The sequence below is a fragment of the Mobula hypostoma genome, chromosome 19 (genome assembly GCF_963921235.1).
Source record: "Mobula hypostoma chromosome 19, sMobHyp1.1, whole genome shotgun sequence".
Lineage (NCBI taxonomy): Eukaryota > Metazoa > Chordata > Chondrichthyes > Myliobatiformes > Myliobatidae > Mobula > Mobula hypostoma.
The window spans coordinates 19,383,394-19,398,716 of NC_086115.1; the positions used below are offsets into that span (position 1 = coordinate 19,383,394).

General features: G+C 41.6%; 1 protein-coding gene across 6 annotated transcripts in view; it reads right to left on the reverse strand.

The window, feature by feature from the left end:
- The window catches only part of slc25a16 (solute carrier family 25 member 16), a 54,918-nt gene that overhangs the window by 21,447 nt on the left and 18,148 nt on the right, over positions 1–15,323 (reverse strand). The window lies entirely within an intron of this gene.

Sequence of the window (15,323 nt, forward strand, 5' to 3'; positions counted from 1 at the left end):
CTGAAAAGAAAATCGCAGCCATTAAAAATCAAAGGATTTTTATGTGTGTTACCAATTACCAAGCTGCCTGAGAGATACTCAGTTTTTCTCCCAGGTTAACGGTGAGGAAACTGGGCTCTACCACTGAAAACAAAATTCAATAGCAAACTGATAGATTTGGCTTCTGAAACTAATCTAATAAGACTTGAATTTACAGGTTCCGCAATGATGAGCAAGATCCTGCAAATTCACACTGGCCAGGCTAACATACAGTTATACAGAACAGAATTAAACCCTTTGATCCATTTCATCCATGCTAACCAAGGAGCCTCTGCAACTATTCCCACATGACTGTGTTTGGCCTATAATCCTACAAAACCTTTCCTATCCAGTATCTGTGTAAATGTCTTTTAAATTTTGCAATTGCTCCTACCTTGTTTCATATTCTTGCTTCACATACCAGCCACTTCTGTCTAAAAAACTTACCCCTTGTGCAGTATAGAATGCCATTCAATACTATTATACCTTTTCTATCGTATGACAAGCATAGCTTCATACAATACTCCAAGTGTGGTCTCACCAACAATGTGCAGGAAAAGTATTTTATTTACACAGAGTGGTGGGTATGTGGGACACCCTCCAGGTGGCAGTGGAGGAAGACACATTAGGGGCATTTATAAACTCTTAAGACGGGCACATAGAACATCGAAAGGTACAGCATAGGAACAGGCCATTTCCACCCACAATATTGTGTTGAACTAATTAAATTAGTGATCAAACAGCCAACTAAACCAATCTCTTCTTCCTACACAATGTCCATATCCTTCCATTTCCCTCACATTCATGTGCCTATCTGTAAAAAAAAACATGCCCCTCACATCTCCTTTGAAATTACCCCCTCTCACCTTAAATGCATGCATATGGATGGTAGAAAAATAGAGGGTTATAGAACATAGAATAGTACAGCATATTACAGGCCCTTCGGCCCACAATGTTGTGCCGACCCTCAAACCCTGTCTCCCATATAAGCCCCCACCTTAAGATTCCTCCATATACCTGTCTAGTAGTCTCTTAAATTTCACTAGTGTAACTGCCTCCACCACTGACTCAGGCAGAGCATTCTACGCACCAACCACTCTCTGAGTAAAAAACCTTCCTCTAATATCCCCCTTGAACTTCCCACCTCTTACCTTAAAGCCATGTCCTCTTGTATTGAGCAGTGGTGCCCTGGGGAAGAAGCGCTGGCTATCCACTCTATCTATTCCTCTATTCCTCTTATGTAGGAAGGAAGGGTTAGATTGATCTTAAGAGTGGATTAAAAGGTCTGCACAACATCATGAACCAAAGGGCCTGTACTGTGCTGTATTATTCTGTCTAAATATGTTACCACTTTCAGGGAAGTATGTATTTGCATCCCTGTAACTCCCTGTTCTATAACACTCCCCAGAGCCTTGCTATTCCTGCCATGGTTTAATTTGCCAAAATCCATCACATCTATTTGTAAAGAAAGAGTTAAATGTGATTCCCCCCGGTATATGCTAAAATAAAATGGAAGTCTGTAAGACAAAACAGTATTAGCTTGGGGTGGAATAGTTTTGAGAAAGTACAGTTCACAGTAATGTTTTGAGAAAATTAAGGGAGGGCAAGTCTACAGCCATAACAGTTTGTCTGGAGAAGATATGATCATCGTGCAGGTGCAGGTACCAAATGCATGAGAAGTACTAGTTTAAGGGGTTTTGAAGGATATAAAAAGGAGCAATTATTTTCTGAGAGGAAGGGAAAGAGAAAAGAAAGACAAGTGAGAGAGAGGTGGAGAATCATCTCTTAGGACTAGTATTAGTGCTGAAGTTGAATAGTGTCAAGTATGTCGAGAGGGTGAGAGGGAGCTGCATGGAAGTTTGTTGGCATTCTGCAGATCAGTTAGTTTAGTGGATGATAAGTACCAATTTGTTTTCTGTACTGCTGCCTCATTAACTATTTGTTTTCCCTTCTGTATTGCATGTTTTATATAATTCTAATAAAGTAATTTATTGTGGTTAACATGTGCAGTGTCTCCTTTATCTGCAAATATATACACGAATCCCTATTGCTGAATCAGGAAAGAACATGTAAACTGCTTAAAGTATGGCAGGAAGACTGGGCAAAGATGAAGGATAATGACCTGAATCCTGTCAATGTGAGGGCATATTGGCCAAGGAAGGGGTGGACTTCTGATAGCTGTGATGATGATATATAGTATCATATATATTTCCAATACTCAGTATGGTGAAGAACTTGAGAATCTCTCATCAAAGTATGAGCAGAACTTTATATGTAACAAACAGCCCATTGTCATATCACTACAATGACACAGGGAGGTGGCAAGATGACACAGGAGGGAAGAATGGCTAGAGTGTGGAAGACTAAAGGGGGAAGCATGTAAAGTAAGTATGTGCAACTAATGACTTGTTCCCTCTCTCTACACCAGGGATGGCCAACCTATAGCACGTGCACCAAAAGTGGGGCACTGGATGATTAGAAGTGGCGCATTGCACCCCAGTGATAATAATAAAAAAGCCTACTCATGCAAAAAGTATTAACCAAAAACTGATTTGTAGAAAAAAAATCTGTAACAGGAATTCAAGTAGCTTAGAGCTAGAAATGGGTTTTATTGAGAATAAATCCAAAATTTAGCAATTATTTTTAGCAATTTTATTATTTTGTGCACATCTTTTGGCGAATGTTATCTTCTTTCACATTAATTTGTTTTCAATTAAAAATAATGTTCAATGAGTCAAACTAGGAAAGAAGGACTTTTGTTCTGCAGTCGTTCCATAACTGTTCAATACACATTTGATACTTGTTTGATCCTGAGGTGCCAGGCGTCTACACCAGCGGTGCGTCGCAGGTTTATCCCAGTCAGTTTACAATTGACACTCGTGCGGTACGGAGTTGTGCTTTGTTCGTCCTTTGTGAACATTTGCAGTTTTGTACTTTTTCGAAAATTAAGCCTTGTTTTTACATTCAGTTACCCATCACAATGCAAAAGAAAATGAGCAAAAGAAAAGCAGAAAACGATAGTAAGCCTGAATTCAATTAACAGTGGGAAAATGAGTTCTTATTTATAGCGGGTCCATCAGGAAAACCATTTTGTATTGTTTGTGAAAACACTTTCTCACATAATAGAAGACATGATCTTAATAGACACTATAAAACACAACATCAGACTAAGATAGAAGGAAAACTGAAGCTGGTGCTTGGGTCTGAGTTACAGAATGAGTATGTGATTAAGAAAAAGGAAGAAATCAAAAGAAGACAAAATATATTTGTTAAAAGAAGTTGTGAAAGTTCGGCGATGACAGAAGCATCCTATGAAATTGCTTTAGCGTTGGCCAAAAAACATAAGTCTTTCTCTGATGGAGAAGAAATTATTAAGCCTAGTCTCCAAATATTTGCAGGATGTCTTGGTGATAAAAATATCAAAAGGAAAGTAGACGAAATTGCTCTGTCAAAGCAAACAGTTACGAGATGCACCGAAGAACTCTGTCACGATGTATTTGAGCAACTGAAAGACCTTGTCCATGCTTGTACTTCCTTTTCTTTAGCTTTGGATGAATCTGCTGACACATGTGATGTAGCCCAGTTAAGCATTTTTATAAGAGGAATTGATGATAATTTTAGCATCTTTGAAGAACTTATTGGTTTTGAGTCACTTCATGGAAAAACAAGAGGATCAGACATGTTTGACAAAGTAAAATCATGCCTAGGAAATCTACAACTAGATTCTAGTAAACTCATTGGTGTTGTACTAACGGAGCGTCGTCAATACCACTGGGACTAACTTTGCTTGAAAACTTTTTAGGTCGTCCTCTACTAAAATATCACTGCATTAAACACCAAGAGTCACTGTGTGGAAAAACTTTAAATTTGCAGCATGTTATGTTCTGGTTGTGAAATGCGTGAATAAAATTAGAGCAAGAGGATTAAATAGACGAGAATTCAGAGAATATTGTGAAATGTTAGATTTGGAATATGGCAATCTCGTCCTTCATTGTAAGGTGCGCTGGCTTTCTACAGGATGGGTTCTGAGTAGATTTTGAAAACTGAAAAATACTGTCATAATTTTCTAGAAGAGAAAAATTAGCTGCCTGAGGTAAGAGCCCTTTTATGCGATAACAATTGGCTATTTGATTTAGCATTTTTAGTTGATGTTACCAGCCATCTCAAAGATCTAAATTTGAAACTCCAGGGCAAGAACAAATTTTTTCCTAGCTTAGTAAATGATATCAATGCATTCAAGATGAAGTTAAAATTGTTCACCTCTCAGTTAGAAAATGAGGATTTGAGCCAGTTTCTGCACTTAAAAGAAGAGTGAATGTGCTGAAGATAATGGCAATTTTACAAAATAAATACACTGGTCTTTCGTAACAGTGAGGTTTCGTAAAGCGAACGTTCAAAAAGCGGGGGACACCTGTATATGTAAAAGTATGTAAATGGCATATGTCATTATACCGCACAACAGACATGCACACCTCGAATAAAGTAAAAACAAAACTAAACATACACTAGTTATCTCCTGGGCTCTCATCTTTTCCTTGCAATTAGTTTTTATGTTTTGGAGTTACAAAACAAAACACAAAGGGTTAATGTTGTGTTGGACAGGTGCCGAGCATTCTGTTACAAATGGAGAAACTGATCAGTATCAGGAGCCTCTGGTGTAAAGAGAGGGTTTAGGAGGCAACATAGTAAAAGAACGGGAAACAACTGGAATGGCACCAAGATTCACTTTTCGGACAGACTGTGGATGGAAACCCAAATACTGTTAGGTGTGTTACCCTGAAAACATAATTGTGACAAATGTACTTCAGGGACAATCAGTTGAGACTAAACTGGGAAAATTTACATTTACCATTTAAAAGTAACTGTCTTAGTGGAACTAGTGAAGTGGGAACCTCTTACAATACTGCCACCTAGTGCCATAGCTTGTGTGAAGCAGTATCAGACACCAGGAGGACATTTGGAGATCTCAGTCACCATAGCAGAGTTAAAATAAGGTGTGACCAGGCTTGCAACCTCTGAGTATAACAGTCCTGTTTGGCCAGTAAAGAAATTGGACAGCAGCTGGAGGATAGCAGTTGATTGTCACCAGCTGCACAGTTCTGCAGCGTAACTCTATTACAGCCCAAGGCGTCCAACTTCAGGGTTCAATTCCAGCATCCTCTGAAAGAAAGTTTACTTGCCCTTCTCGTATGCACTTGGTACTCCTCCAGGTACTCCAGTTTCCTCCCACAGCCCAAAGATGTACTGGTTAGTAGGTTAATTGGTCATTGTAAATTATCTTGTGATTAGGCCAAGGTTAAATTGCTGAGTTGCTGGGTGGCGCAGCTCAGTGGCTCCATTAAGTGCTGCTGTCACAGATATGTCTAAAGGAGATAAGTGCAATGCCTGGTTTACAGACAGCTCCAGCCGCTGGAAAGACAGCAGCTGCACTGAACCCAGTCACAGAAACAGTTGTGCAGAAGCAGGGAGAGGGAGGTTGAACTGGTGGCAGTCACTTTATCACTGCAGTGTGAAATGGATCAGCTTCACATACACAGACTCTTGGGAAGAGGCAAACAGAATGACTGAGTGGATGACAGGATGATAGAAGAGGAACTGGCGAACACAGGGGGGGCGGCCACTCTGGGAAGCTGCCCAACAAATGAAGATCACTGTTTCCCAAGTAGACGTCCACGAGAAAGACTCCTGCTACCACCTTTACTAATAAAGTGGACCAGTCAGTATGAATAAATCAGATTAACTCACCAGAATCCCATGTGATGGAACAATGGGCTCATGATACGACCGGTCATCTTGGCATGTATGGTACAATTGAATGGACTAAACAACAAGGCACATGACCACCAGTGGACACGACTAAGGAAGTTGTTATTGCATGTGATATTTATCAACAGATTAAAAGAAGAGCTCTCCCTGAGAAGTTGACTGCCCACATTAAAAGGAGGACTCGTCCTGCCCAGCTATGGCAGATTGATCACAATGGACCCCTGTCACAGCAGCAACAATTTAAATATCTTGCTCACAATAGTTGACAACTATTCAGGTCCATTGATAACAATTTTGTGTACAAAAGCTGACCAAGACAGCACTCTAAATCAAGGTTTCCCAACCATTTTTATATCATGGACCCATATCATTAACTGAGGGGTCCATGGATCCCAGGTAATAAACCCCTGTTCTAAAGGGATTGCAGAAATTAGTGAGTTATTATTGGGTCTCATTTCTTGGGACAAGCTGTGTGAAAGACTGGGCTGCCAGTAAAGGAATTCATTGGGTGTGTCACATTTCCTACTAACCCCAGGCATCAGGGCTGATCGAAAGGATAAATGAACTTATAAAACAACAGATTCACACCAACTCACACCTTACAGGGGTGGCTGACAATGCCATCTCAAGTCTTGTACAACCTGGATAACAGACCTCTCCCCTCCAAGGATCGCCGATGAGCAGGATGATCAAGTGTACCCCAGAATCCAAAGAGGAAACAGGCACTAAAGAAAGGGCTCCCACGTTAGGAGGGAAAGTAAAGTTTGTCAGCATCCTGTGGTTCAGTTCAGTTCATTTGGTTGATGTGAACCCCGCTGGTTTCCTTGGCTACATAAGTCTAGGAAATACACACTCTAGTCCCACCAAACCCATGAGATTGAGACAACTCTCCCACCCCGAACGCCGGTTTGTGTGGATACTGTGTAATTTGCTATTCTGTGACAACTCAGTGCCAAGAAATAACAGGCAGCACACTGCATATGATTAAAAGAATTACATTTATGAATCTTAACTCAACTAAAGGGCTAGTAAAGAAAGATTAAAAAAAATAAACAGGACCCATTATAATTTAACAGTCAAACGTGCACTTGGAGCTCAACCCTTCCAAAAGACACATATATTCACCGATCCCCAGTAGACCCGGCACTTTGCTCCACCAAATCACGGTCCACCACCGGGTCGAATCCTTCGATCGGCTCTCTCCATCTCCCGCCAAACAACAAAAAAAACCCCCAGACCAACCTTAGTGTCCCTCACAAAACCTCCCAGTTCTTCCACCCTAATTGGATGACACACAATCCTAAGGATCCCTCATCTTCAACGATAACCCAAACAAGCTGAAAGCAGAACAGACTGCTCTTACAGAACTGCTAAAATGAAATACCTATAGCACAGCAGTAAAAATGTGAACCAGGGTGTTACATAAGTACTATATGAACCTCTTCTTCACCCCAAATGCTGAAGCATGCTGTTAAGGACCTAGACCTGGGTACTTAGATAAGATATCGCCTAGACGGATCGATGTTTGACCTGAGATGCCTTGCTGCAAAGACCAAAACGTTGAGGAGGCTCATCACTGAAGCCCTGTTTGCTGATGACTGTGCCCTCATGGCCCACCAGGAGAACCACAGGCAGACGATTGTCGACAAGTTCTCCGCAGCCTCAAAGCTGTTTGGACTGACAATCAGCCTCGGTAAGACAGAAGTTCTCCTACAACCTGCACCAAACAGTCACCCTCCTCAGCCATGCATCGACGGCACTGTCCTGAAGAATGTGGAGAGCTTCAAATATCTAGGAAGAACCATCTACAGTGTCAGATGCCTTGACGAAGAGATCATAGCAAGGATCCAGAAAGCCAGCCAGACACTCGGGAAACTCCGTGTCAAAGTTCTGGAGCAGAAAGACATTCAGCTTTCAACCAAGCTCAAGGTGTACAAGGCTGTGGTCCTCACCTCTCTCCTGTACGGCTGCGAAACCTGGACCCTGTACCGCAGGCACATCAAACAGCTGGAGCAGTTTCACATGCCCTCTCTGCGGTCGATCGTGAGCATTCGATGGCAGGACCGAATCACCAACCAGGAAGTCCTTGACAGAGCCAACAGCACAAGAATTGAGGCAAGGATCCTCCAGGCCCAGCCACGCTGGACTGGCCATGTAATCCACATGGGTGAAACAAGAATCCCCAGCCAGCTGCTCTACGGTGAGCTTGAGCATGGCAGTCGCAATCAGGGCTGCCCCAAAAAAAGATTCAAAGACAATCTGAAATCGTACATCAAATGGGCAGACCTCCAGCCTCGACAACTTGAGGAGTCTGCAGCCGACAGGGCTGCATGGCATGCCCTGACCAGAAAAGCTGCATCTGACTTTGAGGATGACCGAAGTCAGCGCCTTGCAGCAGCACGAGACAGACGCCACAAAGCTGTGTATGCACCTGTTCTAACAACCGCCATTCCATGTCCAACCTGCAACCGCATGTGTGCTTTGGCCTTCGGTCTCCGAAGCTACATGCGTATCCACAGATGACTGCACAATGTTTAGTCTTCCTCGGACCCCGAGAGACAACCACCAATATGAATATGCGTCTAAACAGTTGGCTTTATGCTTCGGTTCTTGGTAGGGTTACCCATGCCAAACAGGTCAAAGGGTAGAGGTCACACATGCAGGTGTGTTTGTGTGCATATATATAGCACAGGGTTGGGTTGAACAAAGGGTTGACACTCAATACTTTTTCCCAAGGCCCTGTAAAGGCAAGAAAAGTGATTAGATTCAGAAAAGAGAATTTAGGGAGCTAGGTAGGAAGCTGAAAAGCAGGACATCATGGTTGCTGCCTGTGTCACACACCAGGGAGGGTAAGAATAGGGAGATTTGGCAAATGAATGTGTGGTTGAGGAATTAGTGCAGGGGGCAGAGTTTCAGATTTGTGGATCATTGGGATCTCTTCTGGGGAAGGTATGATCTGTACAAAATGTATAGTGTACACCCGAATGTGAGGAGGACTAATATCCTTGTGGGCAGGTTTGTAAGAGCTGTTGGGTAGGGTTTAAAATAGTCTCACAAGGAGACAGAAACCAGAGTGAGAGATCAGAGGATGGAACAGTTGGTGGTAAGATAGATGCAACTCGTAGGAAGACTGTGAGGAAGGACAGGATGTGGATCGGGCACAACTGCAAACAGTTGGATGGGTCGAAATATATTTATTTTACTGTGAGAAGTGTCAGGAACAAGGATAACGAACAGAGCACGGGCCAGTACATGAAACCACAAAGCTGTGGTCATTACAGAGACTTGGCTGTCACCGAGACAGGAATTGCTGCTGAATTTTCCAGGGTTAGAAAGAGAGGTAAAAGAGATGGGGGGGGAGAGTGGCATTCTTAATCAGTGATAGTATCACAGTTGAAGAAAGGGATGATGTCATGGAGGGATTGTCCACTGAGTTAGTGTGGGTGAAAGTCAGAAACAGGAAGGGAGCAACACCACTGGGGGTATTCTATAGAACCACCTCCCCCACTCCCAACCCCTCGTATGGCAATAGATATACTGAGGAACAGATCAGGAGGCAGATTTTGAAAAGGTGATAAATGTAGGCCTTCAACTTCCCTGATAATAATTGGCACCTCCTTAGTGCAAAAGATATAGATGTGGCATGATGTAGACAGGTCAACTAGAGGACAGGTCATACTGTATCTCGTATTAGGCAATGAAACTGCTCAGTTGATAAGATTTCTCAACAGGTGAGCATTTTAAGATAGTGACCACAACTTCCTGACATTTACCATAGCCTTGGACAGGGATAGGAGCAGATGGTATGGCAAAGTATTTAATTAGAGGAGGGTGAACTATGATGCTATAAAGCAGGAATTTGGAAGTGTAAATTGTGAACAGATGTACTCAAGGAAATGAGCAAATGGAAATGAGGAGATTGTTTAGGGAGCACTTGCATGATGTTCTGCATAGGTTTATGCCATTGAGGCAGAGAAAGGATGGTAGAATAAAGGCACTATGTGATGTAGAAAATCTTGTCAAGAAGACCGGGCTCTAGAAAGTTGAGAGCTATCCAGGAAGGAGCTTAAGAATAGACTTAGGAAAGCGAGAAGGGAATATGAGAAGGCCTTGAGGAGGAGGATTAAGGAAAACCACAAAGCATTCTACATGTACATGAAGAACAAGAGAATGACTAGAGTCAGGTAGGACAAATCAGGGATAAAAGAGGAAACATATCTCAAGATGGAGGCTGTAGTCCTTCAGAATAGTTTGCTTCAATATTCACCAGCAAGAGGGACTTGAAAAATGGACGGACAGTGTACAACAGGCTGATATGCTGGAACATGTCAACAGTTGGAAACAGGATGTGTTAGAACTTCAGAAAAACATTAAGATAACTAAGTTCCCAGTGCCAAGGAGATATCCACAGTTTGCCACAAGAAGCATGGGAAGAGATTACTGTGTCCTCGCTGATGACATCTGTGTCCTCACTGGCTACAGAAGGAGGACCAGAAGATTAGAGGGGCAACTGCTATTCCCTTTTTCAAGAAAGGATGTAGAGATAATCCTGGGCAATAAACAAATGAGTTTTACGTCACTGGTGGGCAAACTATTTGAGAGGATTCTTGGAAACAGGTTTTATAACCATTTGGAGAAGCATAGACTGATTAGGGATAGTCAACATGGCTCTGTGAAGAGCTTGACTGAATTCTTTGAGGAAGTAACAAAACAAATTGATGAAGATAGGAGCGGATGTGGTCTACATGGATTTTATTAAGGCGTTTGATAAGGTTCCCCATGGTAGGCTCATTCAAAAAAATCAGCAGGCATGGGATCAAGGGAAATATGGCAGTGTGGATTCTGAATTGGGCTGCCCACAGAAGGAAGAGGGCAGTAGTAGATGTAACATATTATGACTGGAAGTCAGTGACTAGTGGTGTTCTGCAGGAATCTGTTCTGAGACCCCTGTTCTTTGTGACTTTTATAAATGACTTGGCTGAGGAAGTGAAAGGGTAGGTTATTAAGTTTGCAGATGACACGAAGGTTGGTGAAGTTGTAGATAGTGGGTTACTGGATAAGGGATCTATCTTCCATAGGCACCTCAAAGCTGCACTGCAAGTTGCTAGGGTAGTTAAGAAGGCAGATGGTGTGTTGGCCTTCATTAGTTCAAGAGCCACAAGGTCATGCTGCAGCTCAATAAAATTCTGGTTAGACCACACAGAGTTTGCATTACACTGTGACCACAAAGGTCACTTCATCGCAGCAAGGATGTACAAGTTTTAGAGAGGGTACAGAGGAGAATCACTGGGATGATGCCTGGAATGGTTGAGCAAACGCTTTTTTTTTGGAGCAAAGGAGGTTGACAGGTGACTTGATAGAGGTGGACATGATGATAAGAAGCACTGATCAAGTGGATGGCCAGAGACCTTTCCTCAGGGCAAAAATGTCTAATATGGGGGGGGGGGGTGGAGAGCACCATTTTAAGATGACTGGAGGAAAGTATAGTAAGAGGATATCAAAGGTAGGTGTTTTTTTTTTTAAACACAGAAGGTGGTGGGTGCATGAACTGCCCTGCCAGGGGTGGTGATAGAGACAGATACATTGAAAAACGTTTTAGAAACTCTTAGAAGGGCACATGGATGATATTAAATTGGAGGGCTAGGTAGGAGAGAAGGACTTGAGAAGGTTAAAATGTTTGCATTACACTGTGAGCCAAAGGGCCTGTACAGTGCTATAATGTTCTATGTTGCATGCCTAAAGCTAATAGCAAAAATCATATCAACTGGAAAGTTGGGCAGAGCACCTTTTGGGAAGTCACAAATATACAGTAAATATAGGCCACTAAGAAGTGTTGAATAACAGGGGATTTGGGGGGTCCAACTCCCTCAACTCCTGTAAAGCAGCAATACAGAAAGCTAGGATGGTGAAGAAACACATAGTATGCTTGCCTTCACCGGATGAGGCACAGAATATAAATATTACATCGCACCTTTACAAGTACTGGTTAGAGCGTACTTGGTTCCACACTAGTGGGCGGATATAGTTGCACTTGAGTGTGCAGAGGAAATGCAGCAGGTATGGCCCAGATTGGAGTTTAGGTATGGGAGGGGCAGGGGAGATTGTATAGTTTGGGCTTGTTTGCCATGGAGTCCAGGAGGTTGAGCAGTAAATTGATAGGTATATAAATTTAGTATCCTTCTCAACTCCATTCACCTGCCTTCTCCCATTATGTGGAAAATATAACAGTACAGCAAAGGCACAGGCCCTTCAACCCACCACATTCTGCCATACCAATTCAATTAGTAATCAGATCTCTTCTCCCTGCACAATGACCATACCCTTTCATTTTCCTCACATTCATGTGCCTATTTAAACATCTCTAAAGTCCCTAATATATCTGCCTTTACCACCACAGTATACAGTGCTTTCCGGGCACCCACCAGTGTTTTTTCGAACTGAGCAACACCTACTTCTCTTTTATTTAATATACAGTACTTCTACTACTAATCTGTGTGAGATTGGAGCCTGTAATTTACATTTTGATAATGTGTTTTTGGGCCGACTGAATAATCTGGCACATTTGCTGTCCCACAATCAGCTCTAATTCTTGAACAACTCGTTGATTAAAGCACAAGCAAGATTGAAATCAATGAGGGAAGAACCACCTCAGGGTTGTATACTGCATACGTACTTTGATAATAAATGTACTGCACTTTGAATCTTTGAATATCATGGGATTGAGATTGGAGAAGTGAATGCGGTCGGGGAATGACTTATAACAATGACATGATCACAGGAATAAAAGGGTTAAAGCAATGAATGCAATTTGTGAAATTCATCAAGGCAGTCACCATTGGAAGTAAAGAGGATTGGAAAATGATAGTGTTCATAGCACTGAGCATACCAAAAAAACAATTGAAGTAAAAAGAATAGGAAAGTATTGCAGGTACTTATTCATAAATATTTGAAAACAGATAACAAATAAAGAAATACGTATGTAAGTAGTATTAAAGATCAAAATGGTGCAGCCTGTTTAAAAATGGATAAATTACACAACATAGGTCCAATCATCTTTCTCTACGTCTTGGAGGACTGCAAGATAACCAGTATTACACAGTTCTTTAAGCAAAGAGAAATGTCTACATGAATTGCTTCAGCCAATTCAGTTGTTTCCTATTCTTTAAATTCATGAAAACTGCATTGTCTTCTGTCTTTGTTATGATACAATGTGTTTCTATAAATATGAACTATGAAATCAGTCTTCTGACAAAATGCAGTTAAAGGACGAAGAGTATTTGGACCAATGCCAAGTGCAACCCATCCTGACTAGATTGACCATAGCAATCTATGCTAACACCAACCCTTTTTGTACCCATTTTCAAATTAATATCCTATCTGCTGCTTTGAGGGGTAACCACACTATCTATACTCAAGTAAGGCCAAAGGCTGCTGTAAATTAATTTCAGCAAGACAGACATTAGGGTCTGTAAAAAGTGTTCACCCCCACGCCCCCTTGGAAGTTTTCATATTGTATTGTTTTACAACATTGAATCACAGTGAATTTTTAATTTGGCCTTTTTTTTGACACCAATCAACAGAAAAAGACTCTTCCACGTCAAAGTGAAAGCAGATCTCTACAAAGTGATCTAAATTAATTACAAATACAAAACACAAAATAATTGATTGCATAAGTATTCAGTCCCTTTAGCATGACACACCAAATCATCATTGGTGTAGCCAATTGGTTTTTGAGGTCACATAATTAGTTCAATGGAGTTCACTGTGTGCAGTCAAGGTGTTTCAATTGATTATAGTTAAAAATATATCTGTATCTGGAAGGTCCAACTACTGGTAAGTCAGTATTCTGACAAACACTATACCATGAAGACAAAAGAGCATTCCAAGCAACTCCATAAAAAGGTTATTGAAAAGCGCAAGTCACGAGATGGATACAAGAAGATTTCCAAATCACTGAATTCCCCTTGGAGCAGTTAATTCAATCATTGAGAAAGGGAAATAATATGGCACAGCTGTAAATTTGCCTACAGCAGGCTGTCCTCAAAAACTGAGTGACCATTTAAGAATGGAATAGTGAAGGAGGCCACCAGGAGACAGCTCTGGAGGAGTTACAAGCTTTGGTGGCTGAGATGGGAGAGACTGCACATATAATTGCTGATGCCCAGGTGCTTCAACAGTTACAGCTTTATGGGAGAGTAGCAAAGAGAAAGCCACTGTTGAAAAAAAACTCACATGAAATCTCGGCTAGATTTTACCAGAGACATGTGGGAGGATCTGAAGTCAGCTGGAAGAAGGTTCTATGGTCTGGTGAAACCAAAATTGAGCTTTTCAACCATCAGACTATACACTATGTTTGGCATAAGCTATACATCGCACATCATCAAAAACACACCATCCCTGCCATGAAGTACGGTGATGACTGCAGCATGCTGTGGGGATGCTTCACTGCAGCAGGCCCTGGAAGGTTTGTGAAGGTAGAGGAGAAAATGAATGCAGCAAAATACAGGGAAATCCTGGAAGAAAACCAAGTCACAAGAGAACTGCGACTTGGGAGATTTGTTTCCCAGCAAGACAATGACCCCAAGCATAAAGCCAAAGCTACACAGGAAAGGTTTAAAAACAACAAAGTCAATGGCCTGGAGTGGCCAAGTCAGAGTGCAGAACTCAATCCAATCTGAAAATTTGTGGCTGGACTTTAAAAGGGCTGTTCACTCATGGTCCCCATGCAATCTGAGAAGAGCTTGAGCAGTTTTGTAAAAAATGAGAAAAAATTGCAGTGTCCAGATGTGCAAAGCTGATTGAGACCTATCGACACAGACTCAAAGCTGTAATTGTTGCCAAAGCTGCATCTACCAATTACTGACTTGAAGGAGGTGAATACTTATGCAATTATCTTATGTTTTATATTTGTAATTAATTTAGATCACTGCAGGGATTTGTTTTCACTTTGACACAAAAGAGTCTTTTTCCGTTGATCAGTGTCAAAAACAGCCAAATTAAATCCACTGTAATTCAATGTTGTAAAACAGTAAAACATGAAAACTACCGGGGGAGAGGGGCGTGAATACTTTTTATAGGCAATGTATATGGCAGTCCAGGAGTTTAAGTGGCTCTTCCATAACAGGGTAGTGGAGTGGAGATACAGTGGCATGCAAAAGTTTGGGCACCCCTGGTCAAAATTCCTGTTACAGTAAGTAGTAAGTGAGTAGAAGGTGAACTGATCTCCAAAAGTTATAAAGTTAAAGATGAAACATTCTTTTCAACATTTTAAGCAAGATTAGTGTATTAATTTTGTTTTGTACAATTTTAGAGTTTAAGAAAGGAGCACCATGCAAAAGTTTGGGCACCCCAAGAGTTTTGAGCTCTCAGATAACTTTTATCAAGGTCTCAGACCTTAATTAGCTTGTTAGGGCTATGGCTTGTTCACAGTCATCGTTAGGAAAGGCCAGGTAATGCAAATTTCAGAGCTTTATAAATACCCTGACTCCTCAAACCTTGCCCCAACAATCAGCAGCCATGGGCTCCTCTAAGCAGCTGTC